The sequence below is a fragment of the Cyanistes caeruleus genome, chromosome 7 (genome assembly GCF_971803275.1).
Source record: "Cyanistes caeruleus chromosome 7, bCyaCae1.hap1.1, whole genome shotgun sequence".
Lineage (NCBI taxonomy): Eukaryota > Metazoa > Chordata > Aves > Passeriformes > Paridae > Cyanistes > Cyanistes caeruleus.
The window spans coordinates 16,027,328-16,045,249 of NC_141707.1; the positions used below are offsets into that span (position 1 = coordinate 16,027,328).

Consider the following 17,922-nt stretch of genomic DNA (forward strand, 5'->3'; position numbering starts at 1 on the left):
TAGCATTGATGATTTGCCTTTTCAAGTGTGTCTGTCCAGAACTCTTTGCCTGACAGTCTGACAGGAATTTCCCAGCTGAAACGGGAAGAATTAGGTTGGTTTTCTGCCCATCCACACAAGTCTAGGTCACACCCATTGTAAGTTTCAAATGGATGCATTTCTCACAATATGTCTAACTAGTGAGACTTTCTTGGACAGTTTTTAATCCCCTGAGAGCCATATAGTTTTTCCAACACTTGTAGGGTTTGATGCTCTGTTTGGGAAGCTGAATGTATGTAAGGAAGTAGCAGGTACCTGTCAGCAGTCATGGCTAACCAAAAGAGAAATCATTGAAGCAAAATAGGTAACAATTCCTTCTGTCCGCAGGATGGTTTTGTTTGTACTGATCACCTGCTAACGACAGTATTCACTCTTTGGTAGTAATTGCAGTTCCTAAAGAAAGGAGTCAGCTAGGTTTTAGGTTTTTAAAATAATTACTATTTTTTAATTCTGTTTTTTAAACCAAGAGGTAATAGCAGCAGAAATTCTGAGGTGTTTACTTGCATCTCCTTATCAAGAAGGAATTTGCTTATTACTCTATAGGGCAGTACTTATACTGTACTCTGACAGTAAAAGTAGTTCCTGTTTAATACAAGTCTCTACTCTTTGTTGTTTCAGAGATGCAGATGAGAGAAAATAGTAAATTCTACATTTCAATCTTGTAATCTAAATGATGGATTTTCTTCTACCTTACAGTAAAAAGTCCTACCTGTGTGTATTCTAGTCTATTTCAGGAAATTAAGAGAACCAAGTGCATGTACTAGGGAGGCCTAATAAACTTTCCGAGCAAAGGATCATTGAATGAAGTTTAGTTGCTATAGAAATTAATTTCATTAGCAGCAGTCAGGCACATACCAAAATATCTGACCCAAACCTCTCCTTCCATCTTCCTAAGGAACAGAGTTTAAATGGAATAGGTCTTGTGTCTTATTGTTGTAGCAATCATACTATCCCTCTTTTCTTGAATAATCTGTCCTCTTTAAATACAGAAGAGTATGGATTATGCATATGTCCTTTTCTGAAATTGCAAGTGTATGTGGGTGGAAGAAACAAAAATTATTTTCATGCTTCTGTTGTTATGAAGTCATTATTACATACTTGGTAAAATAGATCTTAGTAATATAAGCCGAATATTTCAAGTGGTGATCTAAATATGTTTGTAACACTTAAATGTTTTTAAATCACATAAAAAGTTTAATTGAAGCCTATGAAAGCCTGCTTGTGATTGTCCTGCTGATTGAGGAATGCCCAGTGATATTGTGAATGAGGCAAATCTGATAAGGCTTTTATTTATTTTTGTATTATGTTTCCCATACTTTGTTGAGGAGACAACTGTTTGATTTGCAGGTTATTTTTGTTGTGCTCGTATACCTTTTTCAATGTGCTGGGATGTCTGACTGAAAAAGAGTGGAGAACTAGTATACCAAATAGTTAATTCTTTGATTTGCTTGTGTATTCATGTAATTTTAGAGGGTGTTAATTTCTATGTATTGGTTTCAGGACCTTGGTCTTGAAATGGTTCTTGTGCCCATCAAACTTCTAATGAAGCTGCAGCTAGTGCAGAGTATATTTGCCCCACATCATATTTCTCTTTCTTAGCACATGCTGGGGGGGAAGAGAGGATGGGAACTGAGAGCCAAGTTCTGCTTGGTTGTGTTGGTATAAATTACAGAGGAGCCTTCTGGTCTAAGGTCACGGTGAGTTTTTACTGGTCTAACTCAGAACAGAACACAGCTCCTAATCTGCGCATTGATTTAGACAGGGAATTTCAAAAGCTGTCAGAGCTATGCAGGTCCATGGTTACCATTTGAAATCAATGGCCTTTATGGACATGCGTTTCTTTAAAGTAGCTTAGGACATCAAGTCTCTTCCCCCACTTAGATTTCAATTTTTGTGTATCGCTTGACAACTCTTCCCTGAAAACTGACTGCGTAACATTTTTCCATGAGCAAACTAAGTTTGCAATAAAGCTGCACTTTCAAAAATAAACTTCCGTTTGTATACAATTGAAATAGGAATCCCTCTGTCCTGTCTGCCACAGTGTTCTGAAATGGGCCACCACTCTTGCCTTTTCCTGGTTCACCTCTCATTTTTTCACTACCACCAATTTCATGGTTACATGGCTACCAAGCAGTTACGGGTCTTGATCTTAGCTTTACAAGGTGGATCATTCCAGATGGGTTTACCTGTTGACTTCAGTGCATCAGTGTCTTGCTGTTGGATGCGAGAGATCTAATTGAGAGGTAGGTGTAGTCAGAGATATTTCACACCTCTTCCTCTGGGAAATCCTGCTGGCCTGGTTAAGGTGGTCCTCAAAGCTGTTATTTTTATGGTTCTTGAGTAGAATCCATGCTCCCTCACAAATGTTTTTGAGTATCAGCTCTTATAGCAATTAGCATTCTTGTCACCCCTTCACCAAAGAGCCAGTGTAGCAATTTCAGATGCTCAATACCTGTTGTGCCCTTTATATGTTGACAAATGGAATAAGGCTAGTTGAACCTAAAAGCTGATTTCTTCACATAAGATTGGAGTTTCTGAAGAATGAAAAAAGTTAGACATAGAATAGGATATAATTTACATAATTTTGGCAATAATAGCACCTCAATTAGTCTCTGTACAAAAATACTTAACACAAGATGAATTTTGACAATGTACAGAGGCTTATCAGGAATAGCTTCGTGCTCTCCTGGTACATAAGGCATTCTTTAAGACATGCTTTGATGTTTCCTTTCACCTAGGAAGACCTTACACCAACTTTGAGGGGACCCATATGTACTTAGATACCTCAAAGTTGATTTGTTCTTTGGCTTCATCATTATAATGCATGAACTTTGTCTCCTCCTGCCTTCTAGTTTCTCCAGGTTCTTGCTTAGATCCTTTCTCGTTAGTAGCATGCTTCTCTCTATGGCTGAGCATAAAGGCTTTAAATTGATAATGCTGAGAGGTAGCACAGTTGCAGGTCTGCCTCAGGCACTGTGGAGAAAATGGCAATATCTAGATTTCCAGCTGAAAATGGGGATTTGCAGTTCTCATTTGGAAAGCACTGAAAGCCCTGAGAAGCTTATTGCCTGCTAGGCAAAAATCAGAGAAAAGAAATTGTCAAAGAGGAATTGTACCTAATAACAAAGAGAAGCCAAGGGTTTTTATTTTATTTTATTTTTTTATAAAAGGAAGATAAGTATTGAAAAAATAGGACATTCTGTTGTGAGATGCCACCGGCTTTAGGGACATGGCTAAGGCAAAAGACCTAGGACTGAACCTGAAAACCAGTAGCCAAATTCAGTTTGATGCTTTGTCTTGCTGTACCTACATCTAAATACAGTCTGGGATTGAATCTGCTTGCCAAGAGAGTCCTGCAAAGGTGTACAATAAACAGTGGGGAATTTTCTTCCCGGAGAAGCTGGCTCTGGTGGCTACCTATGCTGCTTCTGAGCTCCAGCTGTCCCCTGAGCTCCTGCAGCCTCCTTGCTGCTGTGCATCCCTGTAGGCATTGTCAGGCCTCCAAGGGTATTTCTCCCTGTCATTGTGCTGCAGTGGGCTTAATCCACTCATGAATTCTCCAACAGTACGAGCCTTTGGGCAGAGAGGAGGGAAAAAATTTGAGAAGAGCCAGCTACACGCAGTTAACCTTTCAAGATTTGCAGGGCACAGGATGGTGGCAGGAACTGCTTTCAGCCAACAAACAATAGAAAAGATACCTGCAGTGATCTTTGGCAGTGAGACATTTGTGTGGCTGTCCAGGCAGCTTCCCTAGTGGAACTGGGGTATTTTTTCTTTTGTATTTTTACATGTGAAGGAGTCTCCTGTGCAGACCTCTTGCAAGGTCCAGTGGTGGCAGAAATAGTGACTGAAGGAATAGTTTGGGGCTAGTGTGCTGGCCGGATCTTTAGGTCTTTCTCACCTTCTGATCACAAAGTCTTTCGGGTAACATTTAGTGATGGGGATTTGTGGGCTACTTCTTGTACCTCCTTTATTTCCTTCCACTCTACATTCTTCATAATTCTTGCTTCTATTTTTTTCATTCTTAGACCCTCCTCCAATGTAAGTTATGCAAGCTGGTGAGTCTTCTGTGGTTCTGAGCGAATCTGACTGTAAAATGAAAAGGAGGAGAGATTTCTGCAATTCATAACATATATTTGGATGCTAGAATGACAGTGCAATAGATCAAAGTGTTTCTCAGATCAGTGAGTAGGGAGATGTTTCACAGCATGCTAATATGTCATGAACTAGATGCTGAGGATACAACATTGATCATGGAAGTGCACATGCTAGCAGTGAATATACAGGTATTTTTGGCAAGAATTTACCTTCTCAGAAGTTCCTCTTTTGAGATGTGTATCAGTAGAAAGTCATAAATTAAAATTTAAATTACCCTTTCTTAACACGCTCAAGCCCAAATAAAAGTAAGAAGGTCAGGTGACAAAAATCTGTATTTGTGTTCACTAAACTTAAGCTTGGACTTCAAGAGAGGTCTGGACATAAGAGACCTTAGTTCTTATCAGTAAAAGTTTCAGTCTTGTCTTTAAAACACTATTGTTGGGAAGGAAAAGTTTGGGGGAGGAGAAGGAGTTAGAAAAGATGCATCTTTAAACAATTTTCTTACTTGTATCTTCAGCCTCTTTTTTAAAAAAAACCCCAAACAGTAGTGACTATTTTCCCTTTGCTGTCTGGTACTTCTTATGGTTGTTGACTTCTTTGCTTTCCCCTGTTTTACTCTGCTCCTTCACGAGCTACTGTGGAATGAGGTAACGTAGTGGAAGCATGAAAGGACAAAGTGAGCATGGCTGTAAGTTGACAGCAGTAGTTGGAGAAGGCTTTCTTTATCTGTCTCCTTGAAGTAAGTGTTGGCACCTTTTCAGTCTACTCTAGGTCATAGAATTTGGTCTGGAAGTGAGTAGGGTGAAACTTAGGCTTTTGACCATGAAACTGTACTTACTTGCTGTAGAAAAATGCATTCTTCCCACTCTTCCTCTTGCTAGTCCCCCAAACACACACACAGTGAGATGGCCAGGGTTACCTGTGTGTCGACCACATAGGCATGTTGAACTTGGTCCAGTAATGCTAATGTTTAACCTGCTTTCTGTCGTTGTCAGCTGGTGCCCACGGAGATGAACTCTGGATAGGTAACGTTCCCAGATATCCTCTGGAAAACTTTAACTTTGGTGCAGATTGCTCTGATGTAGCTAACTGCGATGGCATTGGCTTCTACCTTGGAGTGGACTGATTTACCCTGAAATGACTCTCTAACCTGCGTCTTAAACAGTGTAGTTGGTTCTGGTGCAAATAGATTCATTCTGAAGTGATGGACATTTTTATTCTCATGCAAAACAGCTACATCCTACCAGAAGGGGTTGAACCAGTTTCTCTGAACAGTGATGACCTTCACTGTACAGTTTTTGGGTATGTCTCAGGGATTCCTTGTGGAAATAAGGGCAGTTAACAAAAAAACAAAAAAACAAACACAAAAACAAACAAAAAAAACAAACAAAAAAAAAAGAAAGGAAAAAAGAAAAAAAAATGAAAAAAAGAAAAAAGTAAATAGTTTTAAAAGTAAATAATAATTTAAGGTAGAGCGTCACCTAAGTGAGAGCGCAAGAAGGAGAAATCTTTGTTCAGTTTTGTAGTCAACAGTGTCTGGCTTACGGACTCTTTCTCTTCTCGGGGCTCTCATCTCAAGTTCAACATACAGAATCTTTTTCATCACGCTCAGCTTTAAACTTTTTATTTAAAGATACCCTTCCCCAATGAGCTTTCAGAATACTTATTGTAGATTTTAAGAGAAATGGTATATTAATTTATGCTATTAACATCACCTCATAAATTATAAGTTTTATACTAAAGCTGTATTGAGTGTAATGAATTATGTTGCATATGTGTTTTTAATAGCTATAAAATTATATACAAGCTTTTTTGGAAAAACAAACTAGTGAAGCACCTTTTTACACTGGATCTTTGCCGTGTCAAGGTGTACAGCTATTCTTTGCTACCTTGCAGATATCTATATCTATATATAGATATATATATAAATAAAATAAAATGGTATCCTGTATCAACAAGTATAGAACTCTTTTTAACCCTTATATTACTGTTCCTATAACTCTTTTTAAATTTTGAGTGTTACATTCTGCAATAATTTATCCGTGGTTTGTACCTATGATTAGAAATTTAGTTACAGGGTAAATAGATCAAATTTAAAAATCCAACTACTGTAGCTGGGAGTTGTGAATCAAGTTTGTAAGACCTTTTCTTTTTTTTAATGTATTTATTTCCAGTTAGCTCTGTGAGTTGGAATTTGAAAAGTTGGAACATTAGGAATCTACAGTGTCTTATTCAGGAATTTTCCCCTCCTTTCCTCACAAAGGAATTCCCACTGTGACTTATAAATAGAATTAGACTGCTTGTGTGCATGTATGTATTATATATACACACAAAAAATATGCATTGGGGGGGATGTATGTGCGATACGAATGTGTATATTGTATGTAGGTCATAGTTCTGTAAAGAGAAAAGTAGTCAAGAGGTGATGGAATGTATTGTAGAAATGTGATTATTTAGTAGGGGGTTGTTATGTCCTCACTGTTGTATAAATAACTGAAACTCTCTACTATATAATCTTCTGTTATAAGGCTAACTCTGATATCATGTCAATTTTACTGTTTTTCAAATGAGTTCCTTTGAGCCCTGTTTAAAATGCCATGAAAATACCAAGCTCCCAAAGACAGCCTTTAAATAAAAAAAATGGGGGAGGAGGAGTGATGGAAGAAATTAGTTTTTTAGGACAAACTGAATGGGAAGGTTTGCATTCAGTGGGATGGAGAGGCGTGAGAATTGCTGTATCTTTTCAAATTAATACCCAAATCTACGGTCTGATTTGGAAAATGTTGTCAATCAGTGTACTTGTGTTTTCCAATCAGATTGTAAGGGGTACTGTTTCTTCAGTGGTCTTTATTCCATAAAAGGATCTTGTCTTCAAAGTAGATTTTTTTTCTCTTCTAAGGATTTTTGTGTACATCAATTTTGCCCCAAAATTGCTGTTGTGGGATTGCAGAACAAAATATGCATTCAGTCAAGGGAGTTTCATTTAGGCTGTGAAATTCTGAATTTGATTATGACCATTTACCTTTTTTTCATAATTGGAGAAGGAAGATTTCTTTATGGGAGCTATCACTTGAAATTTTGAGAAGGCAGAAATATTCTTGCAGATTGGCTTACTCTTCATACTGTTCTATTTAGTTTGGAGAAAATAATCTAATCGTTATTTACTCATACAGTATAATTTTAAGTATGATGATCCTGGTGACTTTAAAAACCTTTTTAGAAAAACAGAGCTTCTAGTATTGAACAGAAATTTGAAATTTTTTTGCAATTGTTTTTAATATTCTCCTCCATATCATGATGTTGATACTCCCCCAGGCATCCCTCCCCCTCTTCTTCTCCCCAAAATTTTTTGCTGGCACATATGCATACAGACAAAAGGGTAGGGAGGTGGAAGTTGTCAGAGGCCTTTTCTTCTGCTTATTTGGTGGTAATGGGAATTAGGAGCACAGATCTTTATGCCTTTTTGGAGGAGAATAGATCCATTTTTTGTGCACACCTGTACAGAGAGATACATCTGTATGTGAGATAATGGTAGAATTTTGCCGAATGTGGAGTTGCCCTCATGATGTACAATAAATATGTATGAATGCAATCAATCTAAATCTATGTATACATTCATACAGATTGATAGATGGAATATACCTTGTATCACACTCCTATACATTAGCTATAACATGAGTGAGGGTGTGAGCTAAAGAGAGGGACTGTCCATATAACATATGTGTAACAGGTAAGCACTTGTGCCAGACAAGTTGTTTTAGATTCTTCTGAGGGGTCTGGATGACTCAGAGACTGATCTGAGCTTGGCCACCATTGTTTTGTGTTACTTCAGCCCTTGCAGTGGAGTTTCTTTGCTTTGTCTCTGCTTTTGTTTTATATTTAGTCTCGCTGAGGCCTTTTGCAAAATGCCAGCTTTTTCTGCTTCTCTGCTCCATTGCCTCTATTCCAGCTCCTCCTTGTCCCTGCATCTCTGCAGTTTCTCTTGCAGCAGCAATCAGCTTTAATGGCCCAATCCAGCTCTGCTTATGCATGAAGGAATTCTCTTGGTGACTGAAGTGGTAGCTGAATTGGGCCCTGAGAACCTGCTTGAACTTATGCAAACTTCCCCAGCTTCAATTGTGATTCAGTAGGACTGTGATTGACTTGCAGATGAATACAAACTTTCCATGGAACATGATGCAAAGCTTCCTAGCATATTGAAAGGTTAACCCAGCATTATATTGAAGTGGTCAAAATGAGAAAACTACACCTCCCAAATACTGTCTTCTAATTTTCAACCTTAGGGAGGAAAAAGAAGTTTGATTTGTGTTTCCCATAACACAGGCACTAAGCAGAAGGCAGCCCTGTGCTCTGTTCTGAGCAAAGGGGTTGTCATTAAACATATCAAAAGAAACACAGTTTATTGCACTTCACCATAAAACATATTTTCAAATGGGGTGCAGAGTTGACCATTAACATGCTAGCACTTTGCATCTAATTGTGTATGGGTGATCTTGCTTATGCAAGTAAATTATGGGCTTAAGTGTTTTATTTTCTGTTTTCTGGCTAAATGGAGCTTCTATATCCTTTTAGCAGAAAGCAGCTGTCAGCAACCTGCTCAGTCACATTGAAGTGCTGTGTAACTTAGGCTTCAGTTTCAGAGGAGAATGCTGCTCCAGTTCTGTCACCGAGCCATACTGGATTCCATGTTTTCAATATGGCTATGGCACAATTTTTCTTGGCCACAGTTCAGCCATGGAATTTTGTCTTCTTTGCATTTCTGTTAGAAAAAGGTAACTGGTGTACTGTTCTATCTGAGCTTTCATGCAGTCATACACAACTTCTCTGATACATATGTTGGGGCGTGTGTATGGGTATGTCTGTGTACTGCGTGTGGGTAATACAGATTGATACGCACACGCCTATTATGCTATTTTGGTTTATGTATGTGGAGAACGTACCTGTTGGTTGTCTCCTGATATTTACTCATGCATACCTATATTAAATATGTATATAGAGTGTAGATGTCCTGCATATACATATGTATATGTTATGATACTTGGTTGGCAATTTTTTTTGACACTTTTTTTGCAAATTGCTGTCCCTTATTACTTATTTTCACTGAATATAGAAGAAATGGAGAAATGTGTTATCAAAGTTTTATTTTAAAAAGGAGACTTTTAATTATCTAAAGCCATTTGTAATAGTCTTTTGAATTTTTTACTAGAAGGGTTGTTATTTTAAAAAGCAAAAGAAAAAAAAAGAAAACAAAAAAACAAAAGCAAGCAGACAAGCCCTTATTCCCACCATCGTTTAGGTGAAAGAAATGGAAACACAAGTTTCTAAGTGTTTATTTCCTTCAGGTGTTTCTGAGGCATACAGTAATTGCATTCTGCCCCATCCCCCTTTTGTCCAATTATAATTAATGATTCATGATTTTCTTTTTCCCTCAATACTTTCATAAATTATTGTTCACCTCCTACATTCAATAGTACTTATATCACTAAGGAGATTTCATGTCCTTCTGTCCTTTTTAGGAGAAATGCCAGTGCATCACTATTGTGTTTCATTTTAACATACTTTGTGGAGGATGGATGTTTTAATTGAAGATGTCTGTAACCCGTCTAACTTATTTAATGTGAGAAGCCTTCATTGGAATCTATCGTCTGTTTGTTTCCAACAAGTTCAAGTTTCTGCAACTGTTTTTTTCACCAACACGTTAAATAATTCCCTTCTTATTTTATGCCTGAGGTTTTAAAATTTGGGTTTGTTTTTTGGGTTTTTTTTCCCTCCAGTTCCCAAAAATGTTTATCTACAAGTGGAGCAAAACAGATGTCAGAAGCTCAATCAATATCCTTTTTGCAGTTAAGGGTAAATATATTTATCCTAGACATAATAAAAGAAGGTGGCAAATGGACAATCTGAAGTGCTTAGAGGGAATGCTCTCTCTTTTTAAGGCTGTCTCCGAGAAGTTTGTGTTTGGTGTCATTTTAAAGGTAGCTTGATCATGCTTTGATATCAGAAACAGCCTTGTAACAAAGAGCCTCATACACAGTTGTTCGGTCACTAGAGTTTAAAATGTAAACAAGTTGCAGTGGGAAAGCAAAGGTGAGGCAGTGTATTTTGAACCAGTGAATTGTAGCTTGCAAACGTACCTGATTTTGAAGTAACTGCATGGTAGCAAGGATTAGCAGTCTCTTACACCCCTTCCTTCTTCCCTCTCATCCCTGACACTTGTGTTCAGCATACCATACATTGGGAAAAATAAACAACTTCCTCCTGCAACGCTAATCTACTTAATGACTGCTTAAAGGGAACATACAAACGGGCACTGCCACGTCCCATCTCATGGTATTAGCTGGAAGACTGGCTAATACGCACAAACAGCCCAGCCCAGCTTGCTTCTGTGGATGTGTCGCTTTGGGAGAGTGTGTGTGGTGCATGGAGATGCCCAAGAAGAAGGGTCCCTTCCTTCAGGGTCCCTGGCAGCAATGGCAACTCACACCACTTCTAGTGCTGGAGGCTCACGGACAGCATTCCAGGGGCGGGGAGGAAAGCTTGTGTTTGTACTTTCCCTTTAAATAGGAAAGGTTGGCTCACATGTTCCTCATACTTCTCAATGAATGTACTGTATTACCATTTAAAAAAAAAAAAAAATTCAATTAAATGATAATAGATTGGTCTCCTTTTGTTATCTGGTCCTTGTTTAATTTGTTTAAGGGTTTTTGTATACAAAAGTTTACATTTTTATGTATATTTTTCTTGTGTAAAAACTGATGTAATATGTGTATAAAACACTGTATGTATTATCTGTATATAGTGTGACAAAATGATTTTCTTTCTTTCTTTTGGATGTATTAATAAATCTTGCTGTGAAGTAGCTGTGTTTACTATGATGAAACCCTCTTCTCCAAGCCATTTTGCCAAGTCCAGGATGTGTGGATATTGCCCAGGATGGAAGCTACTCCATACAGTGATTTTCTTTTTTCGCTTAGAACATATCGTAAGTACAGTTATTAAACTGTCCTTTGCTTAGATTGCTCTAGAGTCTGAGTCAGCTCTTGCTTATTCTCTGTTGCTTTCTAATGACATTAACTAATTAGTTTTGCAAACAACCCAGGGTCTTCAGTCTCAGTCCTGATTCTAATTATAGTGCTTTCTAGCTCTGGATCACTGGTCTGGAGACCAGGTCGTCTTCATCCTGTTTTCTGGTTTGAGGAAGTCTAATTTAAGGGGTACAGAATAGAATTTTCTCATGTATGTTGTTATGTTTTCTGAGATTTAAAAAATATATACCTGCTTCATCAACAAAACTGGTTAAGTTGGAGTTTGGCATTATTTGATGATTAGCATGTGGATGAGAAATGATGGTGCTGTGGGGCTCTCTCTGGTCAGCTCTCAGGCAGGCTTGCCAGGCCGAGGCATGGGTATGACCTACATTGGTCAGACACTGGGAATCGCCACCACCTTGTTCAGACACAGCTGCTGTTTGTGGCACCCTGCTGCAGCTGGTGCCAACAGGACTGCTGTGGCTGGCACTGCCTTCCAGTGCCACGGTTGAACTCCTAGAGTGGCTTTTCCACAGTAGCCTGAAGGATGTCCTCTCTTTAGGCAGAACTACCCCTTGGACACTTCGCAATAAGCAGATGGCTGCTGCATCTCCCTCTCACCATTTGTTTTGTGAAGTCTTTCACCTCTGCTTTCTATGGTTCCAGTGGTTTCTTGTGCTTCCAGTGGTGTTTGCTTTGCTTGTCTCCATCTCCAGTGTGTTTGAGGTTGTGACTCGTGGGGGAGCAGCTGTGTCGTTGGGGAGGCCATCTCCCAGGTTCTGTTTTTCATTAGCAATCTTAATGATGACCTGGTCATCGGAATAACAGCCAGCAGAGATTGATGAGAAAGAGAGATTCAGTAATTTGACTTCTCTTTTAATGAACAGTGGCCCAGCTATTCTAGACAGCATAATTAGGGCAGCATTTCACAGTATTTGGTTGTAATTCAGGCCGAGGGGTAAGTAGTGTCAGTGACTGGTGTAGGCTTTCGTGCCAACATGTGTTGCAAAGGTTTTGTCGCAGAGATGAAACTGTGCTTTAAATCTCACCTCGTGTTCCCAGGAGATGGCAGTACACTGGAAGTGTTGCATCCAGACCTTTATCAAGACAGAGTGATGACAGAAAAGAGCAGATGCCTAAAGTCAACAAAAGAGAGTGCAGCAGTGTAAGTTCAATGCAATATGGATCAAGAAAATCCACCCCAAGCTTGTCCTTTTCAGGGAATTATCAAGGTTATTGGCCTGTGGCAATTGGACACTCTAGGGGTAAGAGAGATGAGAGAGTTCTGGGCTGTTACTGATGCAATTCTGACTGTGCATGTGGATATTATAAAGCTGATCCTTCAAAGTGCTCCACCTCAAGTAGCACTCAAAATGGCAAGAGGAGGAATAGATTCTTCTGCAGAAAATACTTACTTAAAATCTGCTTTTAAGAGAACAGCAAGAGTAAGTTGCTGTTTGGTGTAATATTTGAGGCTGTAAACAGGACTAAGAAGGTGGAAGATAAGAAAACGGGGGCTTTTCCCTGGGGATGACTCAGTTGCAGAAGCTGATGTGTCCACTCTTGTCCTGAGTGGGATATTCCCCAACATGGACTTGATGAGAGAGGGATTGAGACTCCTCTACTGACTAAGGCAGAGACTGACTGACCTGTGGGGTTTTGTCCCCACTATTTTCATGAACAACACAGAAATGCTGCTCTTAGAAAATGATTACATGGCTCTCAGTCTGAAACTTTACAAAAGTGACTGGTCATTGTTCTAGTCCCACATTTCAAAACAAAAATAGGTTTTGTTTGAAGTATCAATTCAGGAAGAATGTGGTACGTTTTTCTCTTTGTATTTTAATAGTCCTCTCAAGCTCCAACAGTAGCTTTTTAATAGCTGGCAATTATTTTCTCAGGAAAGCTCATTTAGTTTGTACTTGAAAAGCAAGTGACATTTTGTTAGAAGAGCAAGTGTTGCTCTGGTATTCGTTGAAGCACTTGGAAGGAGAAACCTTCATTAAATTTGGGAGCTGGCTTCCTGCAGAGGTGAAGAGGACCTCTCTCCCACCATAGTTACAGGCAGTTGTCCCATCTGCAGGAAATAATGGGGCCATCTTCCACAGTATCCTCTGGAGCCTATACCCCAAGCACAGGGCTGGTACTTTGAAGCTGAACTAGAGATACAGGATGCTTGTTTTAAGGGGCTGAGATGGGATTGTCACGTTTGCTGGCATGAGGTTCATCCCAGGAATGGCTAGCTTGTTTTATTATTACTGCTAATTGTGGAAAATGCCAGTGGAAAGTCTTGGTACCACTGAATCTGGGGAAAAAATTGAAGTATTGTGCTAGAAATGTCCCTGAAAGCCAAGTATCTTTGATACTCAGGTGAATTCTTGTGCTTCTGTAGGGTAACAGTGGTACAGAAGTTCTGTGTCTATATCCAATACCTCCCTTGACAGTCGTAGGACCAAGAGACTCAAGTCTTGTTCACCACCCACATCTCATTTGTGATAGCAAACATCTCCTCCATAGTGTGGAGGAGAGTCCCGCAGCATAAACTCAGCCTGGCTCTGATTGTTTCTGCTCAGCTTGTGCACCAGCTTCTGCTTCCTGCCTGTTCAAAGTGGTTACTTTTATACTGTGCAACTCTGGTGGAAAAACCCCCTTGTAATCAGCCAGCCCCAGGGTACTCCTGCAAATCTGACTTGTGGGGCCCTACTCTGGTGCCTGCCAAGCCAGTGTCAGCTGATGCAGCCCTAAATGCTGTCACATTGAACAGTGAGTCTCACAGCTCCCCTGTGTTCAGCAAGCCCACGTTTCCTGGGAGGGTGTCATGCACTTCAAACACTTCCAGCTTCCCCATTGCAACTGTGCTGGATGTAGTGATGGCCCTTTGCAGCAGAAGAGAAAGTGCTCTGGTGACAGGGAAGGGAGAGGGTCTTCCCAGCTGCAGACCAGTGCCATGAGCCTGTGCTGTGACACAGGGAGGGCAAAGGCTTATGTCAGGAGCACAGCTGGCATCTGATACAGCATCCTCCCCTGTCTGTCTAGTCTTGCGTCAGAGTATCTACAGCATAACAGCATGCAGCTCATGCTAAAAAGAACTTCACAGATGAAAAAAATCCCATTTTTCCTAGGATTTTAAGTGTATTGAAACCTTTCTCAAGCTGCAGCTTTCTTGCACCAAGGCTTTGCATGTGCTAAGAGTGGCAGCATTGGGTCCAAACTCCAGCTGAAGGGGTAGCAACATCTCTTCCTAAGCCAACTTATGCCAAAGCATCAGCAAGAACAGAGAGGCTGATTTATGTCAGATCTGGGCCAGTACTCTGCCAAGGTTTGATTTCAAGCTGTGAGTCTCAGTTATAATACTGCCTCATTGGCAGAGCTGGTCCACATTTGTGCCAGTGGAATTTGTGCAGAACCAGTCCCTGAAATTGTTCACAGAATTACCCAAAGTGACTGCTGTTGCCATTTCCACAAACACATGTGGTACGTGGTTACATCTTCCCCGTATCTCTCCATGATGGTGCCAATCCCTTTCAGGGTTAGGAGAACTGCCTGAGTCCCAGGACCATTAAAGTTCCTTCAACCAGTTTTGGGCAGGTCTTAAACCTTTGCTGGATTTTATTTTCCATTTGCAAGGGGAAAATGTTCTTTGCCATCTCCCCATTATGAAGAATCCAGCTGGATGGCTAAAGAGGTTTAAGGAGTGATTCTTTAAGTGCCCAAAAGGATATGGATGGGTGAAATCCAAGACACATAGGGTTCTTCTCTGCATGTTCCTGTTGCCTGTGGCTGCAGATATTTAAACTCACTGCCTGAACCAAGGGAGAAGTATTAGCATCAGCAGAGGATACCTCCTTAAATGTGCATTCTTCTATAATTTGTGCTTTCAGCAATTTGCATACATTTGCTATGGTTGCTTTAGTAAAGAGCTTTTTTAGTCCAGTTGAGTGTTCAAGTCAGTAAAGCCACTTGACTTATTTCTGAGAGCATGTGATTACTGGGTTTTTGTTGGTTTTTGTTTTATTTTGTTTTGGTTTTCCCCCCAACTAGTTTAATGCCTTGTTTAATTCTGCAAAATTAAATTTTTCTGTTTACCAACATTTGCTCAGTGGAGCCCGGCAGCTTCCTCTGTTAATAATCTCATTTTTACTCCTGTTCTCCCTTGGGTCCTACTGTTTAATATAGCTTTTAGGTTGTTTTTTCCTCCTCTTTTATTTTTTTTTTCTCCCAATGTTTTGCTCTTTCTATACAATGTTTCTGTCTTGTCCTCTCCATCTCCTTTCCCCTCAGACTGCAACTAAAATTGTTGCTGAAGAGATTCTGGTAAGCAAAATTAGATTCCTAGAACTCTGACTTGTTCCCTGTCAAAACTTATCCTCTTCACTCATCTCTTTTATCTGCCCAGGTATGAGACCTTGCTTGGCAGAGCTATTCCTAATATCCCTAATTATGAAATTAGAATCAGGCAAGGTGTCAGTTGGCCCTTTCAAAGGTGATGGGGATGAGGATGTTGACAAATAATCTTAGAAAAATTCAGTAAAGCTTCTGTGATATTTTGCTTGTCCTGGTAAGCTGGCTGCCTGTAGCAAATTTTCTGTGATGACATGCCAAAAAGATGATGTCTTTATCAGACACCATTTCCTATTAAAAATGCTTTAGAAGCTACCAGTCCTGCTCATCCTGGTTTGCTGTGATGTTGGCTACTGTCACACAGCCCTGTGCTATGGGGAGCCAAGTGTTTCACAGAGATCAGGCTGTGCCTCTTTGAATACTCCCTGGCTTTGGGCACGCTTTGCCCACAGGCAGCACTGATGCCATCTGCCTTTGCCAGGTGACAGAGAACAAGGCTGCTGGGTGGCAGCTTAACTCTCAATTAATTGAATACTTGCGGGCACTCTTTTCCTTTATTTCCCCGCAGTAACACAGGATATTTATCCACAAGCTTTCTATCTGTCTCTTCCTGCTTCTTGCTGGATTTTATGACTGGTGCTGTTAACCAATGCCAAAATCCCCATTAGGCTGGTCTAAGCCGAGTATGAATGAGACAAACAATGCATAAATCTTCTAGTGACTCCAAATATAATCTAAACTGTACAGAAAATGATGGAGGATATAAGCAGAAAAGAGACAGTGACTCAATGTAACTCAATCTGTCCAGAATCAGTGAGTGACACAAAAAGCGTCTCTTTCTGTTTTCTTTCTGTTCGGGTGTCTGCATCCATTTTGGAAGTCCATCTCAGAGCTGCCCATTGTCCCATGCACCTCAGCATCCCTGTGACACCTGGCAGCACAGCTGGCTTCACTATCCCCTTGTATGCTCTCTGCTCCACGTCTGCCTCCCTGCCTTTGTTCTGTCTTTGTGCTGCTCAGTGACTGTCTCTGGTGAACAAACTACAGATTTTGCTGTCTTAGATCCCACCTTATCCCAGTGGACCAAACTCTTGTTTGCAGTTCTCCAAAGCTCCAGTTTGCAGTCCATACAGCTGTGACAATTATTTTTAATTCACTTGCTGCCTTATCAGGTCCCCAGCCCACATTACTTACCCTGTCCTATATGGGTGGCCATCCTGGTGTGAGACTTCCTGTCTGGAAAACTGGTGGGTTTTAAGCATCACATCCCATCTGTTGTTACACTCTGGTCCTGTAATTGAAATGCAGCCTGTGGTGCAAAATTCTTAAAATACATCAGAACTATAAAAGAAACTCCTCTTTTTGCTTTGGTCATCTCTAATGCCATAAGAACAAATCATCTATATACTTCACAATTCAGCCTCATTTTCTTTCTGCCTCTTGTTTTTTCACGAGCTGTTTGGGACTTGATTTGCAGTGGAAGATGGTGTTCAATAGAAGGGGTGCACTAATGACAGCTAACAGCTTCAACCTCTTGCACTTGGAGTATTAAGTTTTATGGCATTTCCAGTGCCGTAAAACCAACACATGCTATTTTATTTTTCATTTTGGACATAATTTTCTATTTTTCTTCCAAGGTTTTATACTTAGATAAGCATTCTCAGAGTTCTTTGTTTACTGGGAAAATGGCTTGGCAAAGGAAAATATTACTGTGTAAGACCTGCAATGTGAAATTGCTTATTTGCTGTAATTTTAATGTGAAAGATGCCAGACTGTTAACAATCAAGAATTAAGTTTTCTCCATTTATTGTCAAACATGTAATTTGCTAATTATTTACCTAGGGATTGTTCCTTACTAATGGCCTATCTGACTGCATGGCAACCTTTTAACAACCCTACTGTCACGATCTGTGCAGGAGAGAAATGCTGTTCTTCAGGGTGGAGGTGCAGAATGAAGGCATTGGTGCTCTCCTCTGCTGTCACCCCAACAGCAAGTGGTGGAGCAGAGCCCTGGTGTCTCAGAGAACATAATCTGACATTAGCAGTGTTATCTGCAGAGGTGTGTTTGCCCCAGCTGCAGGGCAGGGCCCGGGGGACCAGTGCCTGCTGAGCTGCTCTCCAGGTGGGAGCAGCCTGCCTGTACCCACAAAAAACATGCAGTGGTGGAAGAGTGCAGAGTGCTGTAATCACAGACTTTGGTACAGCTAAGGCAGGACTGTAGGATATTCTTGTTTGAGATTCAGTGAATAAGCCTTGCTGGCAGGGGCTCTCCTGCTTAGTCCTTCCATGCCTGAACTACACCAAATGGAGATGTGTCCTCCAGACCAGACCTGTGCCAGTCTGACAGCGCTGTTTGAAGTGGTCCCAAAGAGTGTGTGGGTAGTGCTGCACATGGTGCTGGGCCCTGGAAGAAGCA

At 40.3% G+C, this 17,922-nt stretch overlaps 1 protein-coding gene across 24 annotated transcripts in view; it reads left to right on the forward strand.

Annotated features, from left to right (window-relative positions):
- The window catches only part of INO80D (INO80 complex subunit D), a 59,706-nt gene that overhangs the window by 35,561 nt on the left and 6,223 nt on the right, over positions 1 to 17,922 (forward strand). For 7 of the 24 annotated variants that reach the window (XM_086897467.1, XM_086897478.1, XM_086897474.1 and 4 more), the window contains exon 13: positions 9,654 to 10,996. The exons of 11 other annotated variants lie outside the window; for them this stretch is intronic. The gene's annotated coding sequence lies outside the window, so the exon portion shown is untranslated. Of the gene's footprint in view, positions 1 to 5,132; positions 5,549 to 8,709; positions 8,910 to 9,653; positions 10,997 to 17,922 lie in introns of those variants that run through there. 6 more of the 24 variants (XR_015289187.1, XR_015289192.1, XR_015289191.1 and 3 more) reach the window with 2 other exon arrangements.